Source organism: Macaca thibetana, chromosome X (assembly GCF_024542745.1).
Source record: "Macaca thibetana thibetana isolate TM-01 chromosome X, ASM2454274v1, whole genome shotgun sequence".
NCBI lineage: Eukaryota > Metazoa > Chordata > Mammalia > Primates > Cercopithecidae > Macaca > Macaca thibetana.
Window position 1 is genome coordinate 98,940,407 of NC_065598.1, and position 22,549 is coordinate 98,962,955.

Here is a 22,549-nt window from a genome sequence, read left to right on the forward strand (position 1 = left end):
AATAGGAGAAAACTAATAGAAACATTCTATTTGCTTATATTTTAAAAATTGGAAAATTTTAATGAAAATTGATTTAAAAAATCATTACCTATAAAGAGAAGGAAAAACGGCCCAGGATGGAAGCCAATAATGTCTTTTCTCTTAAAAATATAATATATATACACTGGCTCCATGCACTGGAAAGGTGAGAAACATGATAGACCCAGTAGCAATGAGCAACTCTAGTACCCGTATTGAATCCACTTAAAACACATCACACTGAAAGGAACTAGGTTATCTTAGACAAATGGCTGAGTCTAGGTCTGTGTAGCCATTCTACTAGATGAATCTGGACCAAACTATCATACCAGAGTATGTCAAAAAGGCTCAGAAGCCAAGCTTAAGGGGCTCTCGCTGGACAAAGATGAAGCAATTTGAACATTAAATAAAATAATGACTACTATAGATTAAAACATGTTAAATATAAAAACTTCTACAGCTCATGATGACACTCTAAAAGAAAAATAAAATAAAACAAACAATATCAACTCATTGCTTGCCTTTGGAGAACCCTAGGGAAACAACTCATTGTTTTGAAAAGTGGAAATATTGCAAAAGAATTAGGCACTCATCCAACACTTTCTATACATACTACCCCTCAGTGTAACCTAATGGTTTATGAAAGGAAGTTTAGTTAATAGAATAATTCCAGCTAATAAAGTAGAAAAAATTATAGAATTAGAATATCATCCTTTTATGATGTTTAATGATACAGAACCAAGCAACAATCCTTAGAGGCTGCAGAAAAATCGAGGTGAAAAAGGGATGGGAAATTTTATAATGGATGGATCAGCTTAACGATACTTGAACATAGTAATTAAAGTAATTAATCTTAACATCACAAGAGGAGAGACACTTAGACACAATGAGCCCCTTGTGTAACACTATAGGAATAAACACCACCACATATGAAGTACTTCTGACCAAAACAAATCTAAATTGAATCAAGCCTCTGAATCTAACACCAATTTTTTTACAATTTTTTATTATACTTTTAAGTTCTGGGATACATGTGCAGAATGTACAGGTTTGTTACATAGGTATACACGTGCCATGGTGGTTTGCTGCACCCATTAACCTGTCATCTACATTAGGTATTTCTCCTACTGGTAATATAAAAAGAAAAAAATACTTGGAATTTGATTTGGAAAACCTTTCTTCTGTAGCCAGTCCACCTCCATGTGGTTGATGCAGTTGACACTTCTTACCCTACAGAAGATTATTCAGCCTATCAGCCAATCTAGAAAATAAAATCATCAGGATCCATGTTTGATGGTATAGGAACTATTAAGTTTATATTGGAACATTTTGCAAAACATGTTAAAATTAAGTTAAAATGAATGTGGCTTGAAATTAGGATTGTAAGATTTTGGATTTCAACTCAGTTTCCACAGAGAAGTTTGGTTGACCTAAATTTTAAATATGTTAGGAACAAGCCTCTGATGAACATCATTATATTCAAAGTTCTCTGTAGCTTCAGTTGTGAAAACAAATGGATGAATGGGTATATATTTTTAAAACATGTCTTTGGGATAAAAAGGCATTTTGAGTTCTTGGTTTTCAGGATGTTCCTTCTGGTATTCTCCAAACACATGCTTCTATAATATTATAAAGATAATGTCATTAACCTGTTAAAATGGGAATGTATTTGTCTATAGCTACAAGGTGAAAAGTGTTATGAATAATAATTTTAAGATGACAGATATTAAATAGTTCAATTATTATTGATAATAAGATTTTTTTAAAAAAGAAAATATATGTCCATCCAAAAGAATGAACATGAACATTCATAACACCATTATTCATGTCAGAAACTGGAAAATGCACAAATCTCCATAACAGATAAATATAGTGTGAAATATCCAAATAATATAATACTTTACACCAATGAGAATAAGCAATCTATAATACAGACCACAATAAATATTAATTTCACATACATTATGTTGACTGAAAGAAGTGAGACATAAAAGAGCACATGCTGTATGATTCCAAGAATTTCTCTTCTAACCTCCCAATAGAGATTGGGGCAGGAGAGGAATATCAACAACTCATTTCCTTTTATTTCAAGGTACTTAGTGTCTTTTTATGTTATCTGTAGCTTAACCTCAGATAAGTGAAGCAACTTGCTTCTGAGCCCTTGAAAAGTGATTAACTACACATAAGATGAAAAGCGATTAACTACATATAAGATGAAAAGCAAATACTATATCTGATGGACAGGCAATGTGGTATGAGAGATTTGGGCAAGAATCCTAAATGGATGCTCAGTCTGCACCAAATCACACAGCAGTCACTGAGTCACCATGGTAACCATTCTGGTCAAGGAAAGCTGAGAAAAAACAAACACCACTACCCCGAGCTTGTTCCTAATATGTACCAGGAACTAAATAGGATTGACATGATGCACAGTAATTAACCTCAAGTAGTCCTTACAATAAAAATTCCTGACAGCTTCAGTGACATACAAATGTATACATACTCACATACATACATGCTTGCTCACCCTCTCACCACTCCAAATCCCAGGAATTTATTGAGGTTGATTTACTGGTGGGTAAAGAAGTAAATCTAGCCAGGCATGGTGGCTTGTGCCTATAATCCCAGCTACTCAGATGGCTGAGGTAAGAGGATTGCTTGAGGTCAGGAGTGTGAGAGAAGTCTGAACAACATAGCAAAATGTTGCCTCTGAAAAATGTTTTTAAGTTTAGCTGAGCATGGTGGCACACACCTGTAGTGAGTTACTCAGGAGGCTGAGGTGGGAGAATTGCTTGAGCCCGGGAGTTCAAGGCTGCACTGAGCTATGATTGCACCACTGCACTCCAGCCTGAGCCACACATTGCAACAAAATCATTTCTGACCACACATATAAAGTTGAAAGCTACTAAACTATGTTCTTTTGGTGTGATTTCTGAAGATGACCTGTAGAATTATCTCTGGAACATTTTCTTCCATAGTTTCAATATATCGCCAATGACTTGTAAAAGCAGATACGGAAATACAGGTAAACACAGATTAAGGATCAAATACATTTTCCATCCTAGAGTAAGCTGTACTTTCAACCAAAAAAATCCCTCACTGATGTTAAACACTTGGTTGCTGATAGTACTGTGAAAATATAGTAATTAGCAATTGTGTTTAACAAATAAATCCATGTATGGCATCATCAAAAGTATGAAATATTTATGAATAATCTGTCCACAGATGTGCAGTGCCTGTACACTGAACACCACACATCATTGCTGAGAGAATTAAAGAAGACCTAAATAAGTGGAGGACATACCATGTTCATGGGTCACAAACAATACTGAGAAGATTCAGTATTGTTAAGATGTCAATTCTTCCAAAACTGATCTATAGATTCAGAGCAATTCAAGTAGAAATCCTATAAAAAAATATTTTAAAGAAACTGACAGGCTGATTCTAACATTCATATGGACACGTAAAATACCTAGACTACTGTATTAGTCTGTTCCCATATTGCTAAAAACAAACACATGAAACTGGGTCATTTATTTTTTTAAAAAGGGGTTTTCGTGGCTCATAGTTCTGCAGGCTGTATAGGAACCATAGTGGCATCTGCTTCTGGAGAGGTCTCAGGGAGCTTAACTCATGGCGAAAGGTAAAGCAGGAGCAGATGTTTTACATGGCAGGGAAGGTGCTACACACTTTTAAACAACCAGATCTTATGAGAATTCTATTATGAGAACACCACCAAAGGGGGAAATCCACCCCCACGACCCAATCGCCTCCCACCAGGCCTCATAGCCAACATTGGGGATTACAATGTGACATGAAATTTGGGTGGGGACACAGTTCCAAACCGTATCAACTATGAAGTACAACTGTGATAAAGAACAAAATTAGAAGACAAACACTACGTGATTTCAACACTCCTTAGTAATCCAGACAGTGTGTTATTGGCATCAAGATGGATTAGTAGGTAAAAGGAACAGAATAAAGAGTCCAGATATAGACCCACAAGTATATGGACAACTGAGTTTTGACAAAGATGCAATGGTGATTCAGTGGAGAAAGGATCGTCGTTTCAACAAATGGTGCTGGGACAAGTGAATATTGACATGTACAAATATAAACTGTGACCCAGATATCACACTGTATACAAAAGTGTATTCAAAATGGACCTGAGATCTAGATATAAAACTTGAAGCTATAAAACTTCTAGCAGGAAAAAAAAAAAAAAAAACAGGAGAAAATCTTTGTGACAATGGGTCAGGTGAAGATTTCATAGATGAGACACCAAAACTACAATCTATAAGCAAAGAAATTGAAAAATTGGACTTTCTCAAAGTTAAAAACTTTAGCTTTCCAACTACATGGTTGAAAAAAAATGACAAGTAAGTTGCTGACTGGGATAAAATGTTTGAAAATTATGTATCTAATAAGGGACTTGTATCCAGAATATGTTGAAAATCTTAGTAAGATTTTTTTTTTTTACAGGCACACCAGTAAAGAAACAGGCAAAAGATTTGAATAGACATCCCACTAAAGAAGACATACAAATGTCATGTAAGCACATGAAATGATGTTCAACATCACTCACTGTAAGGGAAATGTAAATGAAAACTACAATGAAAAATAGTATAAACACTTGGAAACAGGCAGTTTCTTACAATGTTAATCTTACATCTACCATATGATCCAGCCATTGCACTCCTAAGTGTTTATTAATGAGAAAGAAAGCCTATTTCCATGGAAAGACTTATTCACAAATATTCATAACAGCTTTGTTTACAAGAGATCCAAATTGGAAATAATTCAAATATCCAACAACAGGTGAATGGACAAAAAATTACGATATAGCCATATACTGGAATACCATTCAGCAGGAAAATGAATGAACTATTGATATGTGCAACAAAATGGATACATCTAAAAATAAATTGGTGAATGAAAGAAGCCAAACCAAAAATCAAACACAAACAGAAAATCATTTCTATGATTCCACTTAAATAAATGTCTAGGATGTAAAACTTAATCTATAGTGACAAAGTCTTGTGTTTGTCTGAGGGCAGGGCAATAGGAGGGATAGAGAGTCCTAGTAGTACAGAACTGAAAATCTTATGTCCTGGGAAACAATGATAATAATATTTAGGCCTAGCTGGTTATTTTAGGGGACATGGCTGGGTATCATTGTAATACAGCAAATTATATGGAAATTATTATTTTTCAAAATATGGAACTTTTGTATCTGACATTTTGACAGTTTTAATTAATACTTTGTACATTTCTGCCTTCTTAAAAAATTTATTATAGAATGGATAATAATGTGGTTACCACTGAAAAATGCATATTACAATCTCCAGTTGCTTGGAAGACCTTCTGACCTACTGTGTATTTCAACGCCCATCTGAGAGATACATGGGAATCACCGATGATTATTTATACAGGCAGAAAACATGTAAATTTATTTCAAATACATGTTAAACATCAAGTTGCTTCCCCAAATGAATTATTCATTGCTTTGTGACAACAAAAGGCATTTTTAACATTGGCCTCAAGGGCAGCTACAAAGCACATAGCTGCTGATGGAAGGAAATTCCACCTGCTAAACCTCTTCTCCAAAGATGGGATCAAAGGAGTTTCTCTACTTTTAGACTATTTTATAATCCTCACAGAGCTATTCCACAACATGCTTTTGTTAGGATCTATTAACTCACTTGTGCCAGGCATCATATCCCACCAGGGATGGAAGTCTTGGGGGTGTCCTTAGGACTGCTGCCCTTCAAATCTGAAGCAGAAGCTTCAGCAGCCATCAAGACCCAGATCCTCAAAGCCCATCTCCTTCATACACCTGTTATGAGTTCAATAACCTGATGAAGATCTGCACAGGGACAGAGAGAATCCAGCAATCCCTGTGCTTTCTTAGAGTAACAGTGTGCCAGGAACCATGCTAGGCACTGGGTCAGTGACCAGGGACACTGATACAATTGGGTAGTGATCATTACAACCAGAAGATACAATGGGTTTCTCACCAGGGCCTTTTCTTCTCCTTTCCTCATCTATCTCCTAACAACAAATCTGTAAAGGACTAAGAAGAGGCCTGAATTCACACAGGCATTCCTAATCGTGCAGTAACCACAGGGCTATGGGCTTGCACCTGTGTTATCACTGCAGCTTGCAGCAATCCTGTGGGTGAGCATAATTATCCCCATTTTACAGAGGGGATGCTAGGCTCAGAGAGTCCTTACCTGTCTCATCCTCCCACGTCCCACCTTTACATAGAAAGTAGCTCCAGAACACCAGGAGCAGGACACCCCACTCACTGGGGCCAGAAGGGTCCCAGCTCTCTCCCTCATAAAACAGTGAGAGCAACTTGTTTCAAAGTGGGAGTAAGGGGACTTAGATCTGGGATTCCTTCATCTCCCCACATCCCAAGGCACTTCAGCTCCCACTGTGGGACACTCACACCCTCAACTGAGTTCCAAACACCTGAAGGCAGGACCCTGCTATTCTCTCCAGCCCACAGGGGTTTCTATTAAAAAGTCATCAAGGTCACAGTAATGACTTCTGGTTTCTGTGGCAACCGTGGTGCTCAGGCTTGTCCTCCACATCAGAAATGCTTCTGCACAGCCCTCTGTCCCCTTGCCTTCCTCAAAAAAAAACAAAAAACAACAAAAAAAAAACTTCACTCTTCCACTCTTCAGGCCACCTCCTGAGAAAGCTTACTAATTAGAGGAACTAGCCTCAGACAAGGGCGATTTGTGGAATTCTGCTCAACTTGGTGAAACAAAGCATCTCCCCATCGGCAGGAATATTGCCTGCTTTAAAAGTGACAGTAGTTGAGTACCATCACTGCACAGAGACGCAGGGAGGTATCCTAGGGCTCCTGGTGATGAGCTAACCCTCTGAGGATGATGTGTAAAACTTACACAACATGCTAAGCAGTTAGCTATCTGTGGCAGAAGACTAAGAGACTGTCTATAATCATGTGTGTAAATGATGTAGGAACACCAAGAAATGTCATTTAAGATATCTCAGTTATTTCAAGGTGGCAGGCGTATAATAATGTAATCATTTAGTAGGCAGAAATCTAGTCAACTGAAACATATATTGGCTCATTTTGGGGAATTCTTATCCACCATTCTTTTTTATTTTTTTAAGTAATAAAAATTTATTGAGAATTCCTGGGTTGGTGGTTATCTCCTCCCAGCCTTGAGGGAGGGAACAACACTGTAGGGAATCACTGAGAAATCACACACTGTCCCAACAGCCCCAGTTAACACAGGGAGGAGGAAAGTAATTCCCCAGAAAACGGGCTGGTCTTCAGTCTTCCTTAATCCAAGAGGGGTTCAGGGGACCGGTGTGGGGGACCATCGCATGATACTGGGGTGGGGTAGGGCTGTGCTGGACCCCTGGCTGGCTCCTCAAAAACTGGAGAAGCAGATCCACTTCCTCTGGGGGTGGAGTTCTTGGTGACAAGGCTCATTTCTTACCCTTGATGAGGCTATCACTTCCTCTGGTGAAACTTTCATCCTGTAGGTTCAGCACGAGGTTGTCAGCCGTGAGATAAATATGATTCTGTGATGTGGCGATTGTCTTGGAGATGTTCTGGGCTGCTCGGATCTTACGAAGTTTGATGTAGCCAGGGTTCTTGCTCAGTGCTTCTCCAAGCATCTTGGCAGCCTCGGCCTCACCCTCGGCCTGCACAATTTTCTGCCGCTGTTCCTGCTTCGCTTTTTCTACCAAGAATTGGGCCTGATGGGCCTCCTGCTGGGCCACTTGTTTGGCTTCTACAGCAGCTGTGTACTCTCTGCTACAGCTCAGCTCTGTGATGGCCACATCATCCAGGATAAGGCTGAAGTCCTTGGCCCTCTCTGTCAGCTCCCGGCGGATCAACAGGGATAGCCGGGCCCGCTGGGTGATCAGCTGTGAGGCATTGAACTTGGCCACCACACTCTTGAGCATCTCGTTGGCAATGGACGGCAACACTCATTCCTCGTAGTTCAGCTCTAGGCGCTGGTACATGCTAGGAAGCTCCCGAGCATTGGGTCGAGACAGCACTTGCAGGGAGATATTCACCATCTGTAGGTCTTTGGAGCCTATAGGGAAGGAGATTTTTCGAGATCTGGCCTGAATGTCATAGATAATGGGGTACTGGAACCAGGGGATCCTGAAGTGAAGGCCCTCGACCAGGATAGTGTCCTGCTGCACTCCACTGATCCAATTGAAGAAGATGGCTCTGTGCCCACCTTCCACAGTGAACACGGATTCACGGACACTGTAGGCCATGGCGCTGGTCCCCAGCAACAGCTTCAGTGCTGTGCCCATGCCCCGGGGCCCGGCGGACAGCCGTCCTGCCAAGTCCTTCAAGTTCTGGGCCATGTCTGATATTGAGGCTGGCGGCACTGGAGGTCAGAAGTGGGTGCTGGCCCGCCTCTACCCCGCTCCAGCTTAGGTACTGCTTGTCCACCATTCTTAATATTTTCTTCTATGTGGAGAGACATCGATACCCAAAACACTTCTGGCCTCTTGATACACTCACTCCTCTATCACAGGAATGTCCCATCTAATTGGTGAGTTTGGAAGGAGAAACAGGTTGCACAGCCCAGGTCCTCTCCCTTTAAAACTCTTGGTTGTAACCTTCACTTAACCAAGTATATGTTCTGCTCTGCCCTCAGGGGTGGGGCTTACAATAGGTCCACAGCTCTACTCTCCTGTGTCTCGCTTGCTCCCCAACTATTCCTATAGTCTTGCTTCGCAATGCTTGGATCTTTAAGGGGCCCCCAAAATGCCCTCCAGCTCCAAGTCTGAGTTGTACACCAACCGAGAAATATGACAAAAGAATAAGAAGAACAATACATTGACTTTATTCCTTATAAAGGAGATACTGGAGAATGTGACATAGATTTGCTGGCACATAGGTTTCCTATGAACAAACCCCAGAATTGGACAGACTTATCCAGTGATACATTGGGACCATCACAGAAAACAAGGTCTGCATTGCATATCTATCTGCTGTCTGCTGAAGGAGCCCTGTCTGTGTACCTAAGGAAAGTGACTTCCTTTTTAAGGGCTATCCCTGTAGCAGGAGAAAATCTTTCAGTACACCTTCTTAGAGAAACACTTCTCAAAGTCAATAAATACACCTTGTACTCCTTGTATACTCACCAAGCAACCTGCAGAAGATACAGCTTTCCATATGGCTCAGGGAACAGTTTATATCAACATTCTCTCAATTTCTTAACACAAGTGATTGCATCGGAGGCTTATCCTATAGAGAGAGAGATTGGAATTATGTTCTAAATTGCAAGAATAGGTAGAAAAGCATATTTTATGAAAACCTCCCTTGAAAATCCCATCAAAAAGGAATTAATGGTATGTTCAGAAATATATACCCACACATAAACTAACACACAGACTATAGTCAAAATTATAACAAAGCCCCCCCGAGCCTTCACGATCTGTGATCTGAGAGCAGATCACAGAAAATGAAGAAAAGGTCACCAAAACCATAAGGTTTTAGATAACCACTTGTGCTTAACAAAATGTCCCCAAACAATAGCTATTTATTATCTCTCAGGATTCTATGAATTGACTGGGCTTTGCTGGGTGTTTTCTATTCTATGTGGTGTCTGTCACCTGGGGCTATAGTCATCAGCATGCTACACTTGCCTGGGACATCCAAGAGAGCTCACTCACATGGATGGCGAATGGTGCTGGCATCTGCTGGGAGCTCAGCTGGGGCTGTTGCATGAAGCACCTTGGTTCAACACAGAGTCCTCCATGAGTAGGACTGTCAGAAAAAACAGAATATACTCAGTCAAATTTGAATTCCAGATAAACAATGAATAATTTTTTAGTGTAAATGTGATGGTGACTTTATGTGTCAACTTGGCTGGGCCACATTGTTCAAGTATCTCAACATTATTCTGCATGTTCCTGCAAGGGTGTTTTTGGATGGGATCAACATTTAAATTGGTGGACTTTGAGAAAAGCAGATTGCCCTCTATGATGTGGGTGGGCCTCATCCCATCAGATGGAGGCCTGAATAGAGCAAAAATCTTACCTCTTCTAAGCAAGAAAAAATTCTACTAGCGATAGCCTTCAGACTTGAACTGCAACATTGGATATTCTCTAGTCTCCAGTCTGCCAACCGGCTCTGCAGATTTTGGACTTTCATCCTCCATAGTCATGTGAGCCAATTCTTGAAAATTAGTCTCTCTCTCTCACCATATACGTGTGTGTGTGTGTGTGTGTGTGTGTGTGTGTGTGTATACACATTACATTGGTTCTGTTTTTGTGAATGTGACATGCAATTTTTATTTGAATACAACTGGGCATTTTGTATTTTTATTTGCTAAATCTGGAAACCTTAGGAGAAGAGCCTCTGAATATGTAAGTTTAATGACCATCTGAGATGACCTTCCCAATAAGTCAGGGCAGGTCGTGCGACAATGAGCAGATCAGATTTTTTTTAAAAAGACAAAAGCTGATAATACCTACGTTGGTGAAATAAAGGAGAAACAGACTTTCATATACACTATTGGTGCCACATCGAGGTATCCATTTTCTGAGGCCCATATTATTACAGCCGAATGACTTGAATGGCCTTTGTACAGAAGTCCTATTTCTACCAACAAGGGGGTTTCAACTGAGGGTTTAGAAAAGGCTCATCAAGGCGACTCTGATGTGCATGCTGGTTAAGGGGCCCATGCTGTCGCAGGGGCAGGTGAAATTCACATATGAATTTCTGCTCCAAAGAGGAAAGATAACTTCTACTTATGGAGCAGAGTGTTTAGAGGGGCCCAGCTCCAGGTTCTTTATGTTAGCGTCTGGATTCGATCTCATGACAGCCCTGCTAGTGAGGTACTAGTATCCTTTCTTCTTCACAGATGTCTGTGACTACAAAGCACATGCTCCTAACCACAGAGCTGGATGGAAAAGAGGTTGCTCAGCAGGTCCACTGCCAGAACGTGCCAATCTAGGCACCTTGAGTTGCTGGTGGCAGATCTTTAGCATCAGGACATATATTGTTAAGGAGTTTAATATCTGTTCTCCTTGTGTTTACCGTCTGTATTAGTCAGTTTTCACACTGCTGTGAAGAACTTCCCTAAGACTAGGTAATTTAAAGGAAAAAGGTTTAATTAACTCACAGTTACACATGGCTGGGCGGATGTGCGGGGGGCCATAGGAAACTTACAATCATGGAGATATGTTAAGGAGAAGCAAGTACCTTCTTCACAAGGCGGCAAGAAAAGAGAGTGTGTGAAGAGGAAAGTGCCAAACACTTATAAAACCATCAGATCACGTGAGAACTCACTCACTATCATCAGAACACCATGGGGGGAACCACCCCCATGATCCAATCACCTCCCACCACATTCCTCCCTCAACACCTGGGGATTACAATTCAAGACGAGACTTGGATGGGGACACAAAGCCAAACCATATCACCCTCCCTGCATTTCCAGAAAAAAAAAAAAAAAAAGGCTTGGGCCTGTTTCCCCCTGTCTCAAGGAAGGTTTATAGCAGGGCTGGAAGCAGAAGCTGTCTGAAGCCAGTGTTTGCTTCATCCTGTGTGAAAACTTAAACTTAAGGAAAGGATTGGACTGCTTGTACTTGGCAGGGAGGGGAAGGGTCCTGAGGACACAGAGAAGGGAGAAGAAGAGAGATTTCTCCAACACAGGGATGAGGTCAGAGGTCTACAGGTCCCGACGGGAGTAGGGACCTGAGCATTGCTCCATGTCAATTTGGAGAAGCTCTGTATATGGTTCATCAAGGCTGGGCATTCAGCCATGAGACAGATTCTCCTGTTTGGTTGGAAGGATAGATCGCTCAGGGTTGGGAATGGGACTGGGGCTGAAGGTAACAAATCAGCTAGGGAAATGGTCAGCTCAGCCCTCAGCAATAGGGACACATGAGCCTGGCAGGCTGTATCTGGAGAATATGTTTCCACAAATGATTTTTTTTTTGTCAAAGAGCATGACTATTTTTAGTATATACTGTCTAGTTGAAAGTTAAAATCTCTTTACTAATGAATATCCCAACCAACTACAAGATGAGAGCACCTGTTTCTCTAGATTTGTGCAATAATGGATTTCCCAACTTTATTAATATTTGCTACTTTTATATCCTATCACTATAATGTTAAAATACTTTTCATTTTTTCCATCGATATCCACATAAATGGCATATTTCACATGTGCATTTCTAAACACAAACATAACAGTCCTACTTTATGCCTCAGAATATGTCCTGGAATAATTCTAGAATTTGATAAGAAAACCTGATAAGTGAGTTTGTATCTATGCTGTGTCCTGTTTAAATTGAAATTGTGGAGTCATAAAAATCCTATACACTGCTGCAGGAGGACAAAACGGTACAGAGTATCTTTGCAGATACACTCGGCAACATGTATGAGAGAAGCAAGCAGGGCCCCATCAACTGCTGTCCTCTCAAGTCTGCACTGCAGAGTCTCTGGCATGTGTGCAAGAATGGTCATGGCAGCATGGCCAAAATATCAAAACAGCCCCAAAGTCACCTTATTAGAGACATCTCAGAAACAACATTTTTAGAAGAAAAAAATTCAGTAAGTGTTTGCTGCGGTTTGGATGTTTGTCTCCTCCAAACCTCATGTTGAAATTTGATCCCCAATGTTGGAGGTGAAGCCTAACAGGAAGTGTTTGGGTCATGGGGGTAGATCCTTTATGAAAGGTAAATCCTTGCTGTGATGAGTGAGTGCTTGCTCTATTAGTTCCCACAAGAGCTGGTTGTTGAAAAGAGCCCAGCACCTCTCATCTCTTTTCCCTCTCCCGCCATATGATCTCTACACAAGCCAGCTCCCCTTGGCCTTCCATTGTGAGTGGAGGCTTCCTGAGGCCCTCATCAGAAGCAGATGCCCAATCTTGAACTTTCCAACCATCAAAATTGTTAGCCACATAACGATTTTACTATGTTTTGTTTTGTTTTTTTCTTTATAAGGTATGCAGCCTCAGATATTCCTTTATAACAATACTAAACAGACTAAGATAGTGGTATAAAAATATATAGTTTATTCCATTTACCCATCAGCAGAGTGGTGTGAAGAAAGTATGGTGAGTCCCATCTCACAGATGGTCAAGCTCTGGCTCACAGAGACTAAGACCCTTTCCAGATAAGTGGCAGAATGGCAATGAGGTTCCATCTCTTGCCCCCCACCCCCAACAATGGAACCAGCAGCTTCCCATTTGGAAGATGATAATTTTACACTTCCCTAGTATTGTGCCCTAAGGGTACTCACTCAACAGCCCTTCACGTTGAGGAAGACGACTGTGGAGATGAAATCTGACCCTTTGGGCCATGAGGCATAGCTGTGGGGTCATATGGATTACCAGGTTTCTGAGATTAACTGTGGGGTGAAATAAAGAAACATGTGAAACAAGAAAGAACAGGGAAGAGAACAGAAAACAGCAGGCCCTCCAGGGATCACTTCTACCTCTCTCTGTATTTGCTCCCTTCCCCACCCCATTTGTCCCCTGCTCTTTGTGACAGTATGAGATGTAACAGGAATCCAAGCTACTCAGAGAGAGGACCGAAAGATGGGAAGACCCAGACCATGAGAAGGGTGGATCAAGCAGCACAAGTCCTGGAGCCCGTGCCCTGGGTGTTGGCTCACCCACCAGGTGCTCCATCTCTACCTGCTTCTGTGTGCCTCAGCATCACTCTACCACACAGCAATGAAGCTCCCACATAACAGAAATATGCACTCTCCAAGAGAGGCAAGCAGGAGAAGTGACTTACCCCTGAGTCAAGAACGTCCCAGAGTTACTGGTTTGGATTTTGTGCCAGGATGCAGAGAGCTCTCCAGTATCCTTGCTCCGGTGTCCTGTCCAGCAGACATAGTATGAGGTTTCCATTAAGCCCCTCTGGAGTGCAAAGGAAACACATTTCTGTCATACACAACAGGGTAGGGGGAAACAGGAGGTAGGAAAAACTATGAAACAGTAAGAAATGGGGTGAGTGATGACTTCATCCCTGTACCCCAAACTCCATTCATGGGGTCCATGACTCAGTTGGATGGAGATGGTAAAACCACTTTCTTCCCTTCCCCCCAGGCCCATCAGGGTGCTCATTCCACCACATAGAAATGAACTGACTCACAGTGAAATTAGAAATGTGTGTTTTCCTTCTTCTCTCCCTATGCTCTCTAGGTACATGAAAAATAGTTTCTGTACACTGGAGAAACATGACAAACACCATCCTTAACCAAATGATGAAGATTAACATCACCAGTGACATCATGCAGGCATTGTATACTCCCGGATACGATGTGACAAGAAGGGCACCGGAACTAGTGGTATTCCTTCTAAAAATCTGTAACCACAGTCAAATCACAAGAGAAGCAACAGACTGAGCCTGTACTTCTCAAGACTGTTAGGGTTATGAAAGTCGTCTGGCAGTTCCTCAGATGAATAAACAGATAGTTACCATATGACCCAGAAATCCTACTCCTGGGTACATAACCAAGAAAAATGAAAACCTATGTCTACATAAAAACTTGTACATAAATGTATATAACATCATCACTCATAACAGGCAAAAAGCAGAAATCATCTAAATGACCATCAATAGAGAGATGGATAAACAAAATGTGGTATATCCTTAGAATAGAATATTATTCAGCCTTTAAAAAAATGAATGAATTCTGCTACATGCTACAATATGCATGAACCCTAAAAACAACATGCTAAGTGACAGATGCAAAATATCAAATATTACATGATTCCATTTATATGAATGTCCAGGATGAACAAATCCACAGACACACAAAGCATAACTGTGGTTCCAAGAGCTGAGGATAGGTGCAGGTTTAACTGCATTGAAGCACAATGGGAGTTTTGGGGGCAATTGCAATTTCTAAAACTCAATTATGGTGATGGTTGTACAACTCTATACATTTAATAAAAATTGCCAACCTTAAAATGAATGGATTCTATTGTCTATAAATAATATTGCAAGAAATTTGTTTAACAAATATTGGCCAAGGCTTCTATTGTACCACAGGAATGACCAAAATTTTTCATAAAAAGGCCTTGATGCACATGTCTTACATAAACACGAATGTACATAAAATTGTAGCTGTATCCCAGCCCTGACTCTATGTCCTGTGTTCCTCCAATGACCTTTTCCCCACCCTACATGCTACCTGAAGTCTAATTCAGGTCTGATCATTTTCATGTCTTCCAAATGTTGTGATGGCTTGAGAGTGGGACCACAACAGGGTCCCGGGCCTTCCCTCTGTGACAGGATGCCAGCATTATTACTTTCCTCACCCCTCTCCAAACTTTTTCATGTTGTTGCACTTTGGGGAGCCTAAACGGCGCTAACATTCTGGGTGTCAGCACGACAATACTTATCAAAGGGTTACATAGGCGCATACACTAAGCACCAACAATTTCCTTTTTAGAAGTTTAACTTCAGGATGTAGTGAAGGATGCTGATAAAGGTCTGGTTATAAGGACTGCCATCCTAACAATACCCTCTCTTCACTGCTAGACCTCAATTTAGAAAGGGAGACCAAACAGGATGCAAAGCCATAAAGAGGCAGAAGGAAGCAGAGGCAAGTGTGATTGTCAGCACACACACACTTGCACACATTCACACACACTCCCCCACACTCATGTGCTAATCAGGTTCTATTATCACAATACTAGAATTTTTCTAAGACAGCTTGCTGTGTTCCAAGAGGACGTATTCAGCTCAGTGCAAACAGCCACAGGAACTGTGCCCTTCAGCAGAGCACAGACCTTGAAAACATGCCAGTGTAGATAAAAGGAAATATCAGGACACTCTGAATAACACAGGGTTGTGAAAATTGATTATGTCACATCCATAGGATGGAATTCTAGGAGGCAGTAAAAATAAGTGATAATGAAAACAATGATGAGAGATGATTTCTTGCCTAACCAGTTAGCAATAATCAACATTATTTCCAGTGTGTGAGCAGACACTTACATACCGTATTAGTCAATACATATGAGTAATAATGTTATCATGTATTGTGTTAATATAATAACTTTATAGTATGATTTCATAATGAAAGAGTATTTTGAGAATCTCATAAAGAAACTCTTACAAATATATTTGCATATATGTGAGCAAGGATGTTATGTTTGCTACTGTTTATAATAAAACATGGTAAAGGAACTACATTTTTATCTCAAAGTGAAATAAATGTGGTACCATCCATATGATGAAACATCCAGTTGATGGCAAAAATCAAAACTAAAATTATGTTGTAAAGTAATTTAAAATGTTATGGTAGACATGTATTTTCATGGGAAAATTGTCATAATAAAGTCAAAGGCAGGTTACAAAGATCATCAGTAGCCAGGATCCATTTTTGCTCATATCCATCTACAGCTATTTTTTCAGAGGACTCAAAGCATACAAATAAAAATAATCTTTTCCTTGCTCCCACATAAAGCCTTCTCTTCAGCATAGTGAGAGGCTGCACTTTGTTTGGAGGCCATCAATATTCCTTTAGCCTGGAATTGCTCCATTTTCCATCCAGACTTCCAGAAAACTCCATAGAGTGGGCTTGAGCTAAACCGCTCCTTCCCATCTTCCTGCTCAGATGTAAAAGCTGCAGTTCAGACTCCTGTCACGAGGGGGCACCAACGTACCTTCATCGTCAAACCTCTACAAACGTTTACGCAATGAGCAAAAAAATAAAATACCCTCCACTAAAACCCAGTCTGTGAACCTATGGACAGAATGATTCTAATTCTTCCAGAAAAAAATTGATAGGTGTAAAAGAACACTGCAAAAACATATACTCCATGGCATCTATACAATGAAACACCATGTATGACAAGCGAGCCTTGGCAGTCCTTAGCAGGCTGGTGTAGCGCAAACCAGGGCAGCGGGAGGTGAGTGGAAGAGAATGGGGGCACTGGAATGTGGTCTGGACGGCTGTGTCCATAGCGTCCCGGAGAGGGGATGCCTAAGAGGAGGTCTGGGAAGCCTGTACAGGTGTGGGGTAATGGAGAGTGAACACCCTACACCCTGGGAGGGACCCCTCTACAGTATGAACGCCTCAACCTGCACTAACAAAGGAAGAAATAAATCAATGAATGACATGTGGATTTAGGGTCAACAGCAAATGGACCTGCTTTTAATATACATGTGAATTTTCCAAAGAAAACTTACAGTAAACAAACCATCCCAAGACATTTGACACTCTTTGAAAAATGTACTCTTTTTCATTAGAAAAAGGAAAATAATAATGGAGTTAGATATCACTTCCGGCCAGAGTCAGGATTGCAGCTCTGAGAGTTTCAGACTAGGGGGTTCATCAACTGGGAAGGACAGATGGAGGTTGGGACCTTGACTTCAGTATCACCCAAAGTTTTCTGGAATTATTCACCTAATGGTAGCAATCTCTCTGTGTCTTTCATTTTCCTGTATATCTAAAAGCAAGATTAGTGCTAGACCACCAACCTCTAAATTGAAGGTAAAACTGTACCCGTGAGCATGTATTTGGAGTAATTTAGCTGGAGGAGAAACAGACACAAACACACACACACACGTAGAAATACAGTCCATTCAATTTTTATCTATTTTGTTTCACCATAAAATCAAATACATTGTTTTCACAAATTAGTGAATACATATATACAATTCTTTTGTTGATCTCTCCATAAAGATTTTTTGTGCTCAAGTTTTTATCAAAATACTCTTCTCTTTAATATAAAGTTTTTTAAAATATGCAAAATTACACTCAAAAATAAGAATTTTATCCTGCATCTCTCACAGACCTGACTCCTGCCCCCTGACCCCAAAGGGTCTGCTGTCCCTAGGATGGCACATATTCTTCAGACATGTCCCTGTGAGATGCACATAAACACGTTCACCCCCCCCATACACACACACATTGTCTTCTCCAAAAGTGCAATCACAGTCCTCATCTTGTGATTTCCACTTATTATCATTTATCAGGATTTTAAAATATTTGCATCTTATTAGTTATTGTGGTTTTTGCATATTTAATATGTTTATTGTCCATGTATATACTTATTTGAATTTTCTGTTGAAATCATTGCCAATTGTTTTGTTAATGAGTACATTTCACAAATCACAGACACCAACCCAACATCTGAGATGTAGTTTGAAAATGTTTTCCCCCCTGTTTTAATTCAATTGTTACTGGGTTTTTATCTTTCATTTGGAAAATGTTTTAAATTTCCATAATGGGACTTAATAATTATACATGTCATAACTGAAAAAGAAAAAACATTGCAAAACACTTGGGGAGCACGTACTATCAGCCTGGAGGGAGATTAGAGCATTCAGAGACCTGGAGGCATCAAGAGAAAATGATAAATCTTTAGAGTATTCCAGAGTTAGCTGCTGGTCAGGAGATAACAAAGTTTTCTCCTGGATTCACAAAAACTCCCCTAAAGGCAGCACCCTGATCTGAATAATGGTCATAATAATGGGTACCTCAGATAGCAGTTAAGATTAACGGAGGCCAGGTGAGGTGATTCATGCCTGTAATCCCAGTGCTTTGGGATGCCATGGAGGGAGGATCTCTTGAGGCCGGGAATTCAAGACAAGCCTGGGCAACATAGCAGGACCTTGTCTCTACCAAAAAAAGAAGAAAGAAAAAAGATTAAAGGAGATAAAATATAAAGTGTATTGGCTTACAGTAGTTTAGTGCATATTACTTTCCTTCCCTCCAGCTCTCCTGTCCCAAGGCCAACACCTGAGCTTCTGCCTGAGCCCACTCTCCACCTCAGCCAACTCGTGTGACCCTACACCCAGGTCTCTTGGTACAAAGGACAAGATTTCACCTCCTCTGTCATCTTCATCACCCAGAGGGGCTGTGGAGTGGAGGACCCGTGGGGCCACAATAGCAGGGGAGTGGAATTTGGCCATTTGTCAAGTCCTGGAAGCCCATCTTCTAGAAGGGAAGCTGCCCAGGGTCCTCTAGGGAGGGTGAAGGATGGAACCTCATTCCAATCCTGCCACTTACCTGGGGAGGTGACTTAGACTCTGTGAGCCTCTGTGAAATGGGGCTGACCATACCATCCTTACAGAGCTGTCCTGAGGGGTTAATGAGAAAACCTGTGGAGAATATATAGCATGGAGTGGGACTTCAATGGCCCTTTAAATGCTGAGACACAGAAGTGGGGGCTGGCTGAGCCTCAGGGCTAAGGCAGGCATTGTGAAAAGTCATTTTTCATTGTTTCTCTCCTAATGAGAACACAGACATCCATATAAGGAAAGCAAATCTCTCTCTGATATGCCTCGAGTTCAAAGTTTTAGAGACAGAATGTTCTCTACATTCTTGGGTGTTTTCTAATCTCATAAAAGCTGTTCAACGTCATGCCTCTGAGCAGACCCAAATCCACTTCCCCATACTGGGAAGAAAAAAAAAATGATAGGGGTAAAAAAGAAGACTGTAAAAACATATCCTCCAGGAAATCCATGCCATGAAACACCAGGTAGCTCTAGTGCATCTTGGCAGTCACCAGTCGTCATTGGTCAGTGCAGGGCAGGCAGGAGGTGGCTGAGAGTGGATGGGTCACTGATATAGGACCTGGGCAGCTGTGTTCATAGTGTCCAGGAGAGAGGATGACTGAGAGGGGTTGGGAGAAGGCCTGGGAAGCCTGTACAGGGGTGCAGTAATGAAGAGTGAATGCCCTGCTCTCTGGGAGGAACCTATCCACCTTATGGACACCTCAACCTATATCGTGGAGAGAAGAGATAAATGAATGAACATGATGTAGATTTGGAATCAACAGCAAATGGACCTGCTTTAATATGTGAATTTTCCAAATAGAACTGGTGTCATAGTAAACAAATCACTTCATAACATTTGTTACTCTTAGCAAAATGTACTCCTTTTCTAAAATAAAAGAACAAAAGACATGGAGATAGCTGTGATGCCTCCTGGTAGCCAAAGACAGGATCGCAGCATTGAGAGTCAGACCAGAGGCTCAGCAGGGGAGAGAAAGGGATTGAGGTTGGAAGTTAGCTTCACTATATCAACCAGAGGTTTTTTTGAATTATTGACCTAATGATAGCAGTCTCCTTGTATTCATCACGTTTTAGGATATATAAAACTCAGATTGGTTACAGTGCCCACCCGAATGAAAGATAATGCTACATCTGTGAGTGTGTATATGGGGTGATAGAGCTAGAGGACACACACACAGAGTCAATTAGATGTTTTATTTCTTTCACCATATAACACAATGAATTCTTTTTCAAATTAATGAAAATATGTGCATATTACCTTTGACAATCAGTTCAAAAATTTCTTGTGTGTTCAAATCTTTATCAAAATATTTTATTCCCAAATACTGAATTTCAAACAATATATGAATACATTCATAAATTGAAATTAATCTGCACTCTCACTGGTCCAACTCCCACCCCTTGATTCCAAGGGGTCTGCTGTCCCCAGGATTCTGCATACTCTCTAGATGTGTCCCTGTGAGGTGCACATGAACACGTTCACCCCTCCCCCCAACACACACACACATTGTCTGTTCCAAATGTGCAATCACAGTCCTCATCTTTTGTATCTTGTTGTTTCCACTTATTATAAATTCTCAGGATTTTAAAATATTTGCATCTCATTAGTTCTTGTGGTTTCTCTGTTTTTTAATATTTATTGTTCACGTATATACTTATTTGAATTATCTGTTGAAATTGTTGCCAGTTTGTTAACAACTATGTTTCACAAATCACAAACACCAACCCAATATCTGAGATGTAGTTTTAAAAGTGTTTCCTTCCTCGTTTTAATACAATTGTTACTGGGTTTTTATTTTTCATTTGGAAAGCATTTTAAATTTCCATAATGAGACTTAAAAATTATACATGTCATAATTTAAAAAGAAAAAACTTTGGAAAATACCTGAGGAGCCCGTACTGTCAGCCAGGAGGGAGATTAGAGCATTCAGAGACCTGGAGGCATCAAGAGAAAATGATAAAACTTTAGAGTATTCCAGAGTTAGCGGCTGGTCAGGAGATAAAGTTTTCTCCTCGAAAAAACTCCCCTAACGGCAGCACCCTCATCTGAATACTGGGTACCTTGGATAGCAATTAAGATTAAAGGAGGCCAGGTGAGGTGGTACATGACTGTAATCCCAGCACTTTGGAAGGCTGACGTGGGAGGATCACTTGAGGTCAGGAATTCAAGGCAAGCCTCGGCAACATAGCGAGACACTGTCTCTACCGAAACAGACAAAAACAAAAAGATTAAAGGAGATGAAATATAGAGTGCATTTGCTTTCAGTAGTTCAGGGCATGTTACTTTCCTTCTGTCCAGCTCACCTGTCCCAAAGCCAACACCTGAGCTTCTGACTGAGCCCACTCACCACTTCAGGAATCAGCCAATTCATGCAGCCCAACAACCAGGTCTCTCGGCACAAGGGGCAGGATATCATCTCTCTGTCTTCTTCATCACCCAGAGGGGCTGTGGAGTGAGGATGCATGGGTCCATTATAGCAGGGCAATGGATTCTGACCATTTCTCAAGTCCCGGAAGCCCATCTTCTAAAAGGGAGGCTGCTCAGGGTCCTCTAGGGAGGGTGAGAGATGGAACCTCATTCCAATCCTGCCACTTTAGGTGATTTAGACTCTGTGAGTCTGAGCCTGATTATCTGTGAAATGGGACTGACCATACCATCCTTACAGAGCTGTCCTGAGGAGTTAATGAGAAAACCTGTGGAGAATATATAGCATGGAGTGGGACTTCAATAGCCCTTTAAATGCTGAGACACAGAAATGGGGGCTGGTCGAGCCTCAAGGCTAAGGCAGGCATTGTGAAAAGTTATTTTTCATTGTTTCTCTCCTAATGAGAACACAGACATCCATATAAGGAAGGCAAATCTCTCTCTGATATGCCTTGAGTTCAAAGTTTTAGAAACAGAACGTTCTCTACATTCTTGGGTGCTTCATAATCTCATAAAAGCTGGCCAACATCAGGCCTTTCAGCAGACCCAGTTCCCAATGCTGGGAACATGGGCATGTTTTTGAACTCACCTGGTGAGCTCAGATATCAATCACACCAGAGAAGCAAGGTGTGGTATTTGCCTAAGGGCTGCTCCTGACTGCTCAGTATATGAATATATTTGTAGAAAAAAATGTGGCCCCATCCACAGTCATCAGTATAGGGGTCCTCAGATCATGCATTATCCAGTCACAGCACGCCAGAATTTCAGCCACCTGCTGCCTCCCTGAGAGGTAAAAGTCCAAGAGTTATGAGCACTTCTTTCACACAGTTTTCCCACTTTTAATCACTAATAACTAAATCTGTATTTCACTCAAAGCCCATAGTATTCCAATGGAGGTGTCTCATTAACTCCATAATAGAAATGAGATGGTAGTAGGGAAATAAATATATGGACAACTTCAAGGTTACATCTGAGATTAGAGAGCTCCTTTACATTAACTTTTGAATGTACTTAAGTTTAAAGGAATTGATTCTAAAATATCCCTCCTTAACCTCTTATTACTCATTCAGCAATAGGATATTTAATTCATTCTCTCTC

General features: G+C 40.9%; 1 protein-coding gene and 1 pseudogene across 7 annotated transcripts in view; both read right to left on the bottom strand.

Annotated features, from left to right (window-relative positions):
- The window catches only part of RAB40A (RAB40A, member RAS oncogene family), a 47,390-nt gene extending 25,249 nt beyond the window's left edge, over positions 1-22,141 (bottom strand). For 2 of the 6 annotated variants that reach the window (XM_050775994.1, XM_050775989.1), the window contains exons 1-8: positions 21,088-22,141; positions 20,912-20,961; positions 19,019-19,110; positions 18,487-18,627; positions 13,783-13,907; positions 13,283-13,390; positions 9,703-9,796; positions 9,172-9,274 (exon numbers count right to left, since the gene is read on the bottom strand). The gene's annotated coding sequence lies outside the window, so the exon portion shown is untranslated. The remainder of the gene's footprint in view (positions 1-9,171; positions 9,275-9,702; positions 9,797-13,282; positions 13,391-13,782; positions 13,908-18,486; positions 18,628-19,018; positions 19,111-20,911; positions 20,962-21,087) is intronic. The other 4 variants (XM_050775991.1, XM_050775990.1, XM_050775992.1 and 1 more) reach the window with 4 other exon arrangements.
- Positions 6,335-8,400, bottom strand: LOC126946020 (prohibitin-2-like; annotated as a pseudogene). The gene has a single exon (XR_007722572.1). The product of XR_007722572.1 is annotated as a prohibitin-2-like (transcript).
- Positions 22,142-22,549: the final 408 nt, after the last annotated feature.